The following is a 16,171-nucleotide window of genomic DNA, read 5'->3' as shown; positions in this document are numbered from 1 at the left end:
TCCACTATATTCCCCAGTGGGGTTGATGAAATAACAGTCCTTGATGATGCTACAGTAATTTAATCGCTTTTTAAAAAAATTCTATTCTGTTGTAATAATACCGCTCTTATCTGCACTTCGTCTACGGTGAGGTGTGGCAATAGGGATAGTGTATCACAGCCATCTAGTCAGGGACTATTGCCTTATAAATTATGCTTCTTTTTTCCATACTCTCATTGATAGATTTATGTTTTTTATGGTGACCTATGAAAAAAACAAAAAACAGGAACAAGATCACATAAAATTGAATGTTAGATACTGAAGAACACTTACCCACAGGACACCAGGGCACTGGGCACTAAACTAATAAAGACCAGGGACAAAAGCACAAATAATGAATTGTAGTAACCAACCCTAAGTAACAAGGAATAGGACACTAAACTCTTAGACACCAGGGACTTGGGCAGAAAACTGTCCGCTAGGGCAGTGATTTTCAACCTTTTTTGAGCCGCGGCACACTTTTTATACTTAAAAAATCCCGAGGCACACCACCAACCAAAATGGCACAAAATGGTGCGTCCAGGTTTGAGATGAAAGTCTGCAGTCATTCTATGTGACTGCAGGCTTCTGAATTCTCACAGCGCAAGCACTGCACACTTTCAGGATTCTCCCTTGCCGGTGGCCAGAGTGGACGGTCATGACAGCACAAGTATGTGATTTGGATACTTCTGGCCACATTCTAACTAGACGTGTCCGGCCTCAGTCAATTCATTTTCATTGAATGAGGCCACACATGTCTAGTCAGCACGTCACCGCATGTATGTAAATCACCAACATCAGAGAATTATGATAGCAGTGTGCACTGTGAGAATTCAGAAGTCTGCAGTCACATAGTATGACTGCAGACTCATCACAACCTTGGACATCCCCTTTAATGTTCCTAACAAATAAAAATGAGAATTAGTATCACAAAAAAAACACATTTACATCCAGGTACCTGATAGATGACGTTGTTTATGGAGTCGCCTCTTTCTTTTCATCTTCACCTTGTCCAGATGCCATGATGACTCTTCTCATCCACCGGCAGAGCTCGTTTCTGCAGACTTCCATCTTCTCCTGTCTTCTGCAGCACATCCCGACACAACACCCTTAAAGATAGCAGTGTTATTATAATGCTCCGGAATAACAATATCTGCCCTAGGCTGAGCCCCTGAGTAAATAATTGCCCCTCACTTTATTCCCAGCACATAACATGACCCTCACTGTCCCTCTTATGGTACATGCCATCCACACTGCCCTCTCTCTCTTTTCCATACTTCACACTGCCTTCTCATACTGTGTCCATCATAGAGAGCCCAGTCTCTCTACTGTGCCCCTTCATTACACTCCTCCTACTTGGCATACTGTCTCCTCCTGGCTGTTACCCTCACACTACTCAGTATCTATTATGTGTCCACTCACACTTTCCTCCCCCCATACTGTCTGCACACATTTCTAATAGCCTCCTCCTGTACATCCCCCCCTGCTAACATACCCCTTTGCTCTCTCCATATTTCCTCCTCACACATTCCCCCCTCACACATTCCCCCGACTCCCCATACTGTCCTCACACATCCCATCACCGTTGCTCCCAGTACTGTCAGCACACATTTTTCCCCTCGCTACTGTGTCCACCCCCATCTCCCCACTCACCCCCACAGAATATATCCACTGCCCTTCCGATAGAATAAATCCATCCCCTTCCACAGAATAAATGCACCCTGCCCCACACATGCTAAATAAATTCCAGCCCCCCCCCACGTACACACTGAATAAATCCCCCCCACACACTGAATAAATCCCCCCCACACACTGAATAAATTCCCCCACACACTGAATAAATCCCCCCACACACTGAATAAATCCCCCCCACACACTGAATAAATCCCCCCACACACTGAATAAATCCCCCCCACACACTGAATAAATCCCCCCCACACACTGAATAAATCCCCCCACACACTGAATAAATCCCCCCCACACACTGAATAAATCCCCCCCACACACTGAATAAATCCCCCCACTCACTGAATAAATCCCCCCCACACACTGAATAAATCCCCCCCACACACTGAATAAATCCCCCCCACACACTGAATAAATCCCCCCCACACTGAATAAATCTCCCCACACACTGAATAAATCCCCCCACACACTGAATAAATCCCCCCCACACTGAATAAATCCCCCCCACACACTGAATAAATCCCCCCCCACACTGAATAAATCCCCCCCACACTGAATAAATCCCCCCACACACTGAATAAATCCCCCCACACACTGAATAAATCCCCCCCACACTGAATAAATCCCCCCCACACACTGAATAAATCCCCCCACTCACTGAATAAATCCCCCCCACACACTGAATAAATTCCCCCACACACTTAATAAATCCCCCCACACACTTAATAAATTCCCCCCACACACTTAATAAATCCCCCCACACACTTAATAAATCCCCCCACACACTTAATAAATCCCCCCACATACTCCCCATAAACCCACCCCACGCTGAATCTTCGGTGTCTTCAGCTCCACAGCACAGGAGCACTTACCACCAAGTGTCTTCTGTCCCCTGCGCGCCGGATAGTGACGTCAGCAGCGTGATCACATGACTTGATCACGCTGCTGGCGTCGCTCTGACCCAGCGGTCAGAGCCTCAATTGTACTCGCAGCTGGTAGATGTCTGCGAGTACAATTGATCTCCGGGAGCCGGCGCGCTGCAGCTTCTCTGTGCCGGCTGTCAGCTTGACAGTCGGCACAGAGAACAGCTGACTCCCGTTCCCCGCGGCACACCCGACCATGTGTCGCGGCACACTAGTGTGCCGCGGCACACTGGTTGAAAAACACTGCGCTAGGGAACAAAATGGGCTCGTAAACAAATAATATCCGTGCACTGGGGCACCAAACAATAAATCTATGGACTAAAAATATCAAACCATAGAACACCAGGAAAAAGGACACTAATCTAATACAATCCAGGGAATGGGACACCAAACACTGAATGCGAGGAAATAAAAAACATTGCACCACTGTCCACCAGGACACTAGGGCCTAGACTAAAAGATACGAGGCAGCGCGGTTCTGCTCTCCCTGGTACATTACGAAGCCCCTGACAAACACTGCTCCACCTTTCTGGGGTACACTTTGTCAGTTTGGCCTGATGAGCAACAGAGGATATTTTTGGCAATGTATTAGTGTTTCTGGTGACAGTTCTGTGAACAGAATTCATATGAAATGTCATTGACTGTCACGTAGCCCACACATGTTTATGCAAGTTACTTTTTGTTTGTTTTTAGCTTATAAGAGCCCCACATCAAGGGACTTCCCCTCCCCCCCACATAAGGAACTCGTAATGAGGACATGAGATGCCCAATATTTTCCACTATTCTCCATTGATGGGTCAGTATCGCTCTATCTCGCAGTCTTCCCACCTACTGTTAACATTTCGTCATTTCTCTGACCTGGTTTTTTCTTACGGTCAATTTGTGGTTCCAGGCAGTAAGTTATAACTATCGCGGAGTTTCATTGCTCCGTCCTTACAGAGAATCACTGTGGTTTTAAGCCTCAGGTCATTGATGTCTTTCCTGTAACAAACGCTAATTAAAATTAGAGAAAAGTGAGAGAAAAGAGGAGTGAAAGTTATACAGAGCTTGGTGACGTCACAGGGGAGATAAAAGAAAGAATGGAACTGCGGCTCTCTGTATTAGAGTGGACATTAAAGTGCTTCTATATTAGAGAGAACATTAGAATGTTCTGTACATGAGAGGACATTAAAGTGCTTCTATATTAGAGAGAACATTAGAATGTTCTGTACATGAGAGGACATTAGAGTGCCTTCTATATTAGAGGGAACATTAGAATGTTCTGTATATGAGAGGACATTAGAGTGCCTTCTATATTAGAGAGAACATTAGAATGTTCTGTATATGAGAGGACATTAAAGTGCTTCTATATTAAAGAGAACATTAGAATGTTCTGTATATGAGAGGACATTAAAGTGCTTCTATATTAGAGAGAACATTAGAATGTTCTGTACATGAGAGGACATTAGAGTGCCTTCTATATTAGAGAGAACATTAGAATGTTCTGTATATGAGAGGACATTAGAGTGCCTTCTATATTAGAGAGAACATTAGAATGTTCTGTATATGAGAGGACATTAGAGTGCCTTCTATATTAGAGAGAACATTAGAATGTTCTGTATATGAGAGGACATTAAAGTGCTTCTATATTAGAGAGAACATTAGAATGTTCTGTATATGAGAGGACATTAGAGTGCCTTCTATATTAGAGGGAACATTAGAATGTTCTGTATATGAGAGGACATTAGAGTGCCTTCTATATTAGAGGGAACATTAGAATGTTCTGTATATGAGAGGACATTAGAGTGCCTTCTATATTAGAGGGAACATTAGAATGTTCTGTATATGAGAGGACATTAGAGTGCCTTCTATATTAGAGAGAACATTAGAATGTTCTGTATATGAGAGGACATTAAAGTGCTTCTATATTAGAGAGAACATTAGAATGTTCTGTATATGAGAGGACATTAGAGTGCCTTCTATATTAGAGGGAACATTAGAATGTTCTGTATATGAGAGGACATTAGAGTGCCTTCTATATTAGAGGGAACATTAGAATGTTCTGTATATGAGAGGACATTAGAGTGCCTTCTATATTAGAGGGAACATTAGAATGTTCTGTATATGAGAGGACATTAGAGTGCCTTCTATATTAGAGGGAACATTAGAATGTTCTGTATATGAGAGGACATTAGAGTGCCTTCTATATTAGAGGGAACATTAGAATGTTCTGTACATGAGAGGACATTAGAGTGCCTTCTATATTAGAGAGAACATTAGAATGTTCTGTATATGAGAGGACATTAAAGTGCTTCTATATTAGAGAGAACATTAGAATGTTCTGTATTAGAATGGACATTAAAGTGCTTCTATATTAGAGAGAACATTAGAATGTTCTGTATATGAGAGGACATTAGAGTGCCTTCTATATTAGAGGGAACATTAGAATGTTCTGTATATGAGAGGACATTAGAGTGCCTTCTATATTAGAGAGAACATTAGAATGTTCTGTATATGAGAGGACATTAGAGTGCCTTCTATATTAGAGAGAACATTAGAATGTTCTGTATATGAGAGGACATTAAAGTGCTTCTATATTAGAGAGAACATTAGAATGTTCTGTATATGAGAGGACATTAGAGTGCCTTCTATATTAGAGGGAACATTAGAATGTTCTGTATATGAGAGGACATTAGAGTGCCTTCTATATTAGAGGGAACATTAGAATGTTCTGTATATGAGAGGACATTAGAGTGCCTTCTATATTAGAGGGAACATTAGAATGTTCTGTATATGAGAGGACATTAGAGTGCCTTCTATATTAGAGAGAACATTAGAATGTTCTGTATATGAGAGGACATTAAAGTGCTTCTATATTAGAGAGAACATTAGAATGTTCTGTATATGAGAGGACATTAGAGTGCCTTCTATATTAGAGGGAACATTAGAATGTTCTGTATATGAGAGGACATTAGAGTGCCTTCTATATTAGAGGGAACATTAGAATGTTCTGTATATGAGAGGACATTAGAGTGCCTTCTATATTAGAGGGAACATTAGAATGTTCTGTATATGAGAGGACATTAGAGTGCCTTCTATATTAGAGGGAACATTAGAATGTTCTGTATATGAGAGGACATTAGAGTGCCTTCTATATTAGAGGGAACATTAGAATGTTCTGTACATGAGAGGACATTAGAGTGCCTTCTATATTAGAGAGAACATTAGAATGTTCTGTATATGAGAGGACATTAAAGTGCTTCTATATTGAAGAGAACTAACATAGTAACATAGTTAGTAAGGCCGAAAAAAGACATTTGTCCATCCAGTTCAGCCTATATTCCATCATAATAAATACCCAGATCTACGTCCTTCTACAGAACCTAATAATAATAATAATTAGAATGTTCTGTACATGAGAGGACATTAGAGTGCCTTCTATATTAGAGAGAACATTAGAATGTTCTGTATATGAGAGGACATTAAAGTGCTTCTATATTAGAGAGAACATTAGAATGTTCTGTACATGAGAGGACATTAGAGTGCCTTCTATATTAGAGAGAACATTAGAAAGTTCTGTATACGAGAGGACATTAGAGTGCCTTCTATATTAGAGAGGACATTAGAATGTTCTGTATATGAAAGGACATTAGAGTGCCTTCTATATTAGAGAGGACATTAGAATGTTCTGTATATGAGAGGACATTAGAGTGCCTTCTATATTAGAGAGAACACTAGAATGTTCTCTGTATTAGACTGGACATTAAAGTGCTTCTATATTAGAGAGAACATTAGAATGTTCTGTACATGAGAGGACATTAGAGTGCCTTCTATATTAGAGAGAACATTAGAATGTTCTCTGTATATGAGATGACATTAGAGTGCCTTCTATATTAGAGAGGACATTAGAATGTTCTCTGTATATGATTGGACATTAGAGTGCCTTCTATATTAGAGAGAACATTAGAATGTTCTGTATATGAGAGGACATTAGAGTGCCTTCTATATTAGAGAGGACATTAGAATGTTCTCTGTATATGATTGGACATTAGAGTGCCTTCTATATTAGAGAGGACATTAGAATGTTCTGTACATGAGAGGACATTAAAGTGCTTCTATATTAGAGAGGACATTAGTATGTTCCGTATATGAGAGGACATTAGAGTGCCTTCTATATTAGAGAGGACATTAGAATGTTCTCTGTATTAGAGTGGACATTAAAGTGCTTCCATATTAGTGAGGACATTAGAATGTTCTTTGTATTAGAGTGGACATTAAAGTGCTTCTATATTAGAGAGAACATTAGTATGTTCTGTATATGAGAGGACATTAGAGTGCCTTCTATATTAGAGAGAACATTAGAATGTTCTCTGTATATGAGTGGACATTAGAGTGCCTTCTATATTAGAGAGAACATTAGAATGTTCTCTGTATATGAGTGGACATTAGAGTGCCTTCTATATTAGAGAGAACATTAGAATGTTCTCTGTATTAGAGTGGACATTAAAGTGCCTTCTATATTAGAGGGAACATTAGAATGTTCTGTATATGAGAGGACATTAGAGTGCCTTCTATATTAGAGAGAACATTAGAATGTTCTGTATATGAGAGGACATTAGAGTGCCTTCTATATTAGAGAGAACATTAGAATGTTCTCTGTATATGATTGGACAGAGTGCCTTCTATATTAGAGAGAACATTAGAATGTTCTGTACATGAGAGGACATTAGAGTGCCTTCTATATTAGAGAGAACATTAGAATGTTCTGTATATGAGAGGACATTAGAGTGCCTTCTATATTAGAGGGAACATTAGAATGTTCTGTATATGAGAGGACATTAGAGTGCCTTCTATATTAGAGGGAACATTAGAATGTTCTCTGTATATGAGTGGACATTAGAGTGCCTTCTATGTTAGAGAGAACATTAGAATGTTCTGTATATGAGAGGACATTAGAGTGCCTTCTATATTAGAGAAAACACTAGAATGTTCTCTGTATTAGAGTGGACATTAAAGTGCTTCTATATTAGAGAGAACACTAGAATGTTCTCTGTATATGATTAAACATTAGAGTGCCTTCCATATTAGAGAGAACATTAGAATGTTCTCTGTATTAGAGTGGACATTAGAGTGCCTTCTATATTAGAGAGAACATTAGAATGTTCTGTATATGAGAGGACATTAGAGTGCCTTCTATATTAGAGAAAACACTAGAATGTTCTCTGTATTAGAGTGGACATTAAAGTGCTTCTATATTAGAGAAAACACTAGAATGTTCTCTGTATTAGAGTGGACATTAAAGTGCTTCTATATTAGAGAGAACACTAGAATGTTCTCTGTATATGATTAGACATTAGAGTGCCTTCCATATTAGAGAGAACATTAGAATGTTCTCTGTATTAGAGTGGACATTAGAGTGCCTTCTATATTAGAGAGAACATTAGAATGTTCTCTGTATTAGAGTGGACATTAAAGTGCTTCTATACTAGAGAGAACATTAGAATGTTCTGTATATGAGAGGACATTAGAGTGCCTTCCATATTAGAGAGAACATTAGAATGTTCTGTATCTGAGAGGACATTAGAGTGCCTTCTATATTAGAGAGAACATTAGAAAGGTTCTGTATCTGAGAGGACATTAAAGTGCTTCTATATTAGAGGGAACATTAGAATGTTCTCTGTATTAGAGTGGACATTAAAGTGCTTCTATATTAGAGAGAACATTAGAATGCTCTCTGTATATGATTGGACATAAGAGTGCCTTCTATATTAGAGAGGACATTAGTATGTTCTCTGTAAACGAGTGGCCATTAGAGTGCCTTCTATATTAGAGAGAACATTAGAATGTTCTCTGTATATGAGTGGACATTAGAGTGCCTTCCATATTAGAGAGAACATTAGAATGTTTCCTGTATATGAGTAGATATTAGAGTGCCTTCTATATTAGAAAGAATATTAGAATGTTCTCTGAATATGAGTGGACATTAGAGTGCCTTCCATATTAGAGAGGACATTAGAATGTTCTCTGTATTTGAGTGGACATTAGAGTGCTTTCTATATTGGAGAGGACATAAGGATGTTTTCTGTATATGAGTGGACATTAGAGTGCTTTCTATATTAGAGAGGACATTAGAATGTTCTCTGTATATGAGGGGACATTAGAGTGCCTTCTATATTAGAGAGAACATTAGAATGTTCTCTGTATATGAGTGGACATTAGAGTGCCTTCCATATTAGAGAGGACATTAGAATGTTCTCTGTATTTGAGTGGACATTAGAGTGCTCTCTGTATTAAAGTACACTCTCTATTAGAGTGAACATAAGGATGTTTTCTGTATATAAGTGGGCATTAGAGTGCCTTTTATATTGGAGAGGACATTAGAATGTTCTCTGTATATGAGTGGACATTAGAGTGCCTTCCATATTAGAAAGGACATTAGAATGTTCTCTGTATTTGAGTGGACATTAGAGTGCTCTCTGTATTAAAGTACACTCTCTATTAGAGTGGACATCAGGATGTTCTCTGTATTAGAGTACTCTCTGTATTATTTTGGAAATTAGAGTGCACTCTGTATCAGTCTGGATATTAGAAGGTGTGATGACACATCATTGTTATTTTTATTATTATTATTTATTTATATAGCACCATTAATTACATGGTGTTGTACATGAGAAAGGGGTTACGTACAGAGTTATAGATATCGTTTCCAGTAAACAAATTTACAATGACAGACTGGTACAGAGGTTAATTATCCCAGACATATATTTCCAGTAGGCCAGGAGACATAGACTATCGTTCATATGAGTCTGAAAGTTGACTCTTGAACTGATGTTTGTGAATTTTTGAATGGCTGCTGTTTACCTATAATATCAGTTCTTAAAATTTATTGTATTGCTATCTTTGGAGGACAGGGGTGCAGGGTCATTGAACAATTGATGGTTGCTAATATGTTGATTAACCATTGTATAAGTTTATGTAGCTTGCTGACCTGCAAAACAATGATGGACAAACTATGTAGATTGATTAAACACTCAAAGAATGAGAGTTACTCATCCCACCTCCCCCTGACCTGTTGATAATGGCCTGAACCACAGATGTGGGTATAAAAAGAGACTTATATCCTTCAGTATCCAGACTCTACAGAACAAAAGCCTAGGCACCATGGCTCCATGAAGAGGAATACAGATTTGACATTCTACAGGATGCCAGGTTAAGAGACCATGTCCCTAGCTGGAGGAATACAAATCTGCTCCATTAACCATCATTGACCCTTGGAGACATTCAGAGATGCCAGGTTGGGGGCCATCCAGTCACCTGGCTATGTACCTCACTGCACTCAGTCAGCTTCCTAAGCTTGTGATTACCTCCTCTCTGTGGGTGCCCACCAAAAGCAGGGTGCCATTAGTTGGGGTAGTCAGCCCTGAAAGCTCTGAAGTTGCAGCTGCTGTAATCCCGGTGAGCAAGCGGAAGGGTGAGACTGTAATTTTGCACCATCTTGGCTATTTGCTGTGACTGTCCTATATGTTATTGTCTGTTGGTGGTTCAATAAATTATTGCCACACTGTTTTACCCTCTCTCTGTGTTGTCTGAGTAGCATTCTGCCCATGTGAAAGGAGAGCGGGTGTTCAGTGGGATGAGCCTTGGTACATGTGGTCTTTCTTAAGACAGCCGTGCCAGTGGACGAGAGCACCCACTGACCTTCACATCTTCACAGAGGGCTCTCTGTATAAGATTATTTTATGTATTAGAGTGTACATTAGAGTGCTCTCTGTACTAAAGTGGACTTTAAAGGTCCTCTCTGTATTAAAGCACACTCCGTTAGAGTTACACACTGAACGGGAAACCACTGGGTAAATCTGACAGGGAGAAGGACTTGGGGATCCTAGTTAATGATAAACTTACCTGGAGCAGCCAGTGCCAGGCAGCAGCTGCCAAGGCAAACAGGATCATGGGGTGCATTAAAAGAGGTCTGGATACACATGATGAGAGCATTATACTGCCTCTGTACAAATCCCTAGTTAGACCGCACATGGAGTACTGTGTCCAGTTTTGGGCACCGGTGCTCAGGAAGGATATAATGGAACTAGAGAGAGTACAAAGGAGGGCAACAAAATTAATAAAGGGGATGGGAGAACTACAATACCCAGATAGATTAGCGAAATTAGGATTATTTAGTCTAGAAAAAAGACGACTGAGGGGCGATCTAATAACCATGTATAAGTATATAAGGGGACAATACAAATATCTCGCTGAGGATCTGTTTATACCAAGGAAGGTGACGGGCACAAGGGGGCATTCTTTGCGTCTGGAGGAGAGAAGGTTTTTCCACCAACATAGAAGAGGATTCTTTACTGTTAGGGCAGTGAGAATCTGGAATTGCTTGCCTGAGGAGGTGGTGATGGCGAACTCAGTCGAGGGGTTCAAGAGAGGCCTGGATGTCTTCCTGGAGCAGAACAATATTGTATCATACAATTATTAGGTTCTGTAGAAGGACGTAGATCTGGGGATTTATTATGATGGAATATAGGCTGAACTGGATGGACAAATGTCTTTTTTCGGCCTTACTAACTATGTTACTATGTTACTATGTTACATAGGAGTCTTCTCTGTATTAGAGTATTCTCTGTATTAGAGCAGATATTAGAGTGCACTCTCTATTAGAGTGGACATTAGAGTGCTCTCTGCATTAAACTACTCCTAATAGAGTGGGACACAGATACCAGATACCCACATTGTCTAAATACCTTGCATAAGCTGGAGACGTATGCAAATGGGCATAAGAAGGTTCAAGCACGGAGAGATTAAAACTGTGAATGTGACAATAAACCAAATTAGAATAGCTAATATAAGAAAAAAAGGAACAGTTAAAAAATGGATTCAAACATGATCAAGGAGGCGCAAGAAGCTGGTAAACAGGAGGGCATAACACCCGATGGCGAGCGAAAAGGAACAAGGGGGAAAGGGAGGTATAGAATATAATTACCCATTTATAAAAAGGGAGCGAAGCTTAATGCTTCATTTAACCCTTTGGGTACCATAGTCTCTAATTGCACTATCCACTTAGTCTCTTTTTGTGCCAACAATTTCTTGTTGTTCCCTCCCTTTACCCCCACATGTAAACTTTCTATACCCCTAATTCTGAGTGACCTTGCGTCACAATTATGGTGTATCCGAAAGTGGTGCGGGATCGTCTTCAACTCAGAGAAAAATCGACCACCGTTCTGGCAGCGCAAATGTCACGAACGTGTTCCACGTACCCTAACTCTAAGTTCCCTAGAGGTAAGGCCTATATATACCAAAGGGCAAGTACATGTGGCATAATAAATAACATTACTCGTGCCACAAGTAATATGCTGTCGGATCTCAAATTGTTTAAGGCAGTCAGATGACTCAAATATAGAACTACGCTGGACATTTGCACATGCCCGACAGTGGCCGCACTGGAAACAACCTAGGAGAGGACCCCGAGTGTTAAATACATTCCTAATCGGAGGTATGTAGTGACTCCTCACCAAAAGGTTCCCAATATTGGGTGTCCTCCTGGAAGTCTTGGCTGGAAAATCACCCAGGGCTGGCCCCAGGGTGGGCTCCGTTTTCAGCATGCGCCAATGTTTAATCAGGATTGCCCTAATGTTCTGCCACTCATGGTTATAGGTACTAATAAATCTAACAGTATCGTTATTACCCTTTTTAGTACGAGTATTTGTTCCATATAATAGGTCACTGCATTGGACCCTCCTAGCCCTATCAAACCCACGTCTGATGCTCCTGTGGCTATATCCACGTGATTCAAACCGGGATTGTAAGTCAGCCGCCTGGGTGTAAAACTTTTGATCCAATGAGCAGAGCTGCCTCATTCTTAGGAACTGTCCGACCAGGACAGCTCTAATAGTAGAAGGATTACGGGCTGAATCAGCACGAATTAGAGCATTCACAAAGGTGGGCTTTCTATAGACGTCAGTCTGGACGCATCGTCGTTCAGCTCCAGAGTGACGTCCAAAAAGGCCACCCTAGTAGGATGGTATTGATAAGTCAGCCTGATATTATAGGAATTAGAATTAAGTTTAAATATGAATTCCTCGAGCTGCCGTGCCGTCCCACTCCACATGAAAAAAATATCATCGATATATCTCAGCCAGCACAGCACATGGTCAGCGGCCTCCGCGCCCCCATCGCCAAAAAGGAATCTCTCCCAGTGTCCTAGGATGAGATTAGCGTACGAGGGTGCACAGGCCGCACCCATGGCTGTGCCGCACTTCTGTAGATAGAACATATCTTTAAACACAAAGAAATTATGGGTGAGGACAAAGCACAGCAGCTCGAGGATCAGTTCACAGAGAGAGCTGTCCAGGTCGGAGGTCCCCAAGAAGAAGCGGACCGCATTAAAAGATCTGCATCTGCACCGGTGCTCAGGAAGGATATAATGGAACTAGAGAGAGTACAAAGGAGGGCAACAAAATTAATAAAGGGGATGGGAGAACTACAATACCCAGATAGATTAGCGAAATTAGGATTATTTAGTCTAGAAAAAAGACGACTGAGGGGCGATCTAATAACCATGTATAAGTATATAAGGGGACAATACAAATATCTCGCTGAGGATCTGTTTATACCAAGGAAGGTGACGGGAACAAGGGGGCATTCTTTGCGTCTGGAGGAGAGAAGGTTTTTCCACCAACATAGAAGAGGATTCTTTACTGTTAGGGCAGTGAGAATCTGGAATTGCTTGCCTGAGGAGGTGGTGATGGCGAACTCAGTCGAGGGGTTCAAGAGAGGCCTGGATGTCTTCCTGGAGCAGAACAATATTGTATCATACAATTAGGTTCTGTAGAAGGACATAGATCTGGGGATTTATTATGATGGAATATAGGCTGAACTGGATGGACAAATGTCTTTTTTCGGCCTTACTAACTATCTCTTCTCCCAGAAGCTCGTTCTGAAGAAACTTCATCAAAAAGAGACATAGACACAAGAATCACTAACCAAGATTGAGATGGAGGCATTACAGAATCTCCAGGACCTCCTTGATGAACAATCAACATCTCATCAAGGTAGGTTCCCTTCATCTCTCATGCCCAGATCAACGAGGTTTCCCCCCTTGTCACTGTGTACAGCTGTTGAGATCTTTACTAGACTAGTGTCAGAAGATTTTAAAAAACTATCATCCAGACGTTGATTTGATAACTTGACACATCGACAACGGAAGGCTACAATCCTATAAGGATGTAGTATACAAACCAGCTGACAAGAGGGGAATATCGTGATCTGGCCATGTGACAAGTATGAGAAGGAAGCATTTTGTCAATTAAAGGCCGAAAATACCTACTCTAGATTATCGTATAATTCAGTAACCTCCTTCTCATCTCCTCATTAGAGCCTACGAGGAGGGTATTATTGATAAGAAAATGCTGGAGGAGTTAACAGTCAGGACCCCCAGGACACCAACTTTCTATCTTTTACCCAAGGTCCACAAGGATGCCGTCGACCCTCCCAGATGTCCAATAGTGTCTGGTATTGAGGGATTGACTGACCCAATATGCAAATTTATAGATCACTTTCTGACACCACTGGTGGAAAATTTACCATCTTATGTACACGACATGATGGACGTCTTTACGAGCGTCAACTGCGTCTCGGTGGACCAGGATGTTCTATTGGTCACTGCGGATATCAAGACCCTCTGTTGTGAATTCTGTGGCAGAGCTCCCTCCTGTGGTCACAAGTGGTACTTCGGCTGATTCTCTCTGTGAGCTTCCGTTGGTGGAGGAGAGTGGTACTGCGGCTTCTGAGTTTCCTTCCTCAGGTGATGTGGTGAAGTCGTTAGGTGCTGCTCTATTTAACTCCACCTAGTGCTTTGATCCTGGCCTCCAGGCAATGTTCTAGTATTGGACCTGTTTCCTCCTGGATCGTTCCTGTGGCCTGCTGCTCTGCATAGCTAAGTTTTGCTTTGCTATTTTGTTTGCTGTTTTTTCTGTCCAGCTTGTCTATTTGTTTTTTCTTGCTTGCTGGAAGCTCTGGGACGCAGAGGGTGTACCTCCATGCCGTTAGTTCGGTACGGAGGGTCTTTTTGCCCCCTTTGCGTGGTTGTTGTAGGGTTTTGTGTTGACCGCAAAGTTACCTTTCCTATCCTCGCTCTGTTCAGAAAGTCGGGCCTCACTTTGCTAAATCTATTTCATCTCTATGTTTGTCTTTTCATCTTAACTCACAGTCATTATATGTGGGGGCTGCCTTTTCCTTTGGGGTATTTCTCTGAGGCAAGGTAGGCTTATTTTCTATCTTCAGGCTAGCTAGTTTCTCAGGCTGTGCCGAGTTGCATAGGGAGCGTTAGGCGCAATCCACGGCTGTCTCTAGTGTGGTTGGAGAGGATTAGGGATTGCGGTCAGCAGAGTTCCCACGTCTCAGAGCTCGTTCTATGTTTTTGGGTTATTGTCAGATCACTGTATGTGCTCTGACCTCTATGTCCATTGTGGTACTGAATTACGTTATCATAACAACCCTCTATACATGTATTGATTATACCCACGGTCTGGAAGCGGTCCGCTTCTTCTTGGGGACCTCCGACCTGGACAGCTCTCTCTGTGAACTGATCCTCGAGCTGCTGTGCTTTGTTCTCACCCATAATTTATTTGTGCTTAAAGATATGTTCTATCTACAGAAGCGCGGCACAGCCATGGGTGCGGCCTGTGCACCCTCGTATGCTAATCTCTTCCTAAGACACTTGGAGAGATTCCTTTTTGGCGATGGGGGCGTGGAGACCGCTTACGGTGTGCTGTGCTGGCTGAGATATATCGATGATATTTTTTTCATGTGGAGTGGGATGGCACGGCAGCTCGAGGAATTAATGTTTAAACTTAATTCTAATTCCTATAATATCAGGCTGACTTATCAATACCATCCTACTAGGGTGGACTTTTTGGATGTCACTCTGGAGCTCGACGACAGTTGATGTGTCCAGACTGACGTCTATAGAAAGCCCACCTTCGTGAATGCTCTAATTCATGCTGATTCAGCCCATAATCCTTCTACGATTAGAGCTGTCCCAGTCAGATGAATGGTGGATCCTGTGTTATCTACTGTATAAAGAGGTGGTATCAGTAATTGTACAGGAGTGAGAGCAGGTGAGCTGTGATATCACGTATTGTGTATGGTGGATCCTGTGTGATCTACTGTATATAGAGGTGTTATCAGACATTGTACAGGAGGAGTGAGCTGTGACATCATCTATTGTGAATGGTTGATCCTGTGTTATCTACTGTATATAGAGATGTTATCAGTCATGGTACAGGAGGAGGAGGAGGTGAGCTGTGACATCACCTATTGTGAATGGTGGATCCTGTGTTATCTACTGTATATAGAGGTGTTATCAGTTATTGTACAGGAGGAGGAGGTGAGCTGTGACATCACCTATTGGGAATGGTGGATCCTGTGTTATCTACTGTATATAGAGGTGTTATCAGTCATTGTACAGGAGGAGGAGGAGGTGAGCTGTGACATCACCTATTGTGAATTGTGGATCCTGTGTTATCTACTGTATATAGAGGTGTTATCAGTCATTGTACAGGAGG

Source organism: Ranitomeya imitator, chromosome 2 (assembly GCF_032444005.1).
Source record: "Ranitomeya imitator isolate aRanImi1 chromosome 2, aRanImi1.pri, whole genome shotgun sequence".
Taxonomy (NCBI): Eukaryota; Metazoa; Chordata; class Amphibia; order Anura; family Dendrobatidae; genus Ranitomeya; species Ranitomeya imitator.
This window is presented reverse-complemented; position numbering follows the sequence as displayed.